The 406-nt window shown below is 44.8% G+C and overlaps 1 protein-coding gene across 1 annotated transcript in view; it reads left to right on the top strand.

Moving 5' to 3' along the window:
• Positions 1–406, top strand: part of LOC119417953 (intraflagellar transport protein 172 homolog) — a 4,954-nt gene that overhangs the window by 1,271 nt on the left and 3,277 nt on the right. The gene's annotated exons all lie outside the window — the stretch shown is intronic.

The raw sequence follows: 406 nt of genomic DNA, 5'->3' as shown, positions 1-406 counted from the left end.
GGATGGATGGATGGATGGATGGATGGATGGATGATGGAAGAAAGGAAAAAGGATGGATGGATGGATGGATGGATGGATGGATGGAAGAAAGGAAGGATGGATGGATGGATGGATGGATGGAAGAAAGGAAAAAAGGAAGGATGGATGGATGGATGGATGGATGGAAGAAAGGAAGGATGGATGGATGATGGATGGATGGAAGAAATGAAGGATTGATGGATGGATGGAAGAAAGGAAAAAAGGAAGGATGGATGGATGGATGGATGGATGGATGGATGGATGGATGGATGGATGGAAGAAAGGAAAAAAGGAAGGATGTATGGATGAATGGATGGATGGAAGAAAGGATGGATGGATGGATGGAAGAAAGGAAGGATGGATGGATGGATGGATGGATGGATGGATG

Source organism: Nematolebias whitei, chromosome 12 (genome assembly GCF_014905685.2).
Source record: "Nematolebias whitei isolate Nwh7 chromosome 12, NemWhi1, whole genome shotgun sequence".
NCBI classification, from domain to species: Eukaryota; Metazoa; Chordata; class Actinopteri; order Cyprinodontiformes; family Rivulidae; genus Nematolebias; species Nematolebias whitei.
This window is presented reverse-complemented; position numbering and strand designations above follow the sequence as displayed.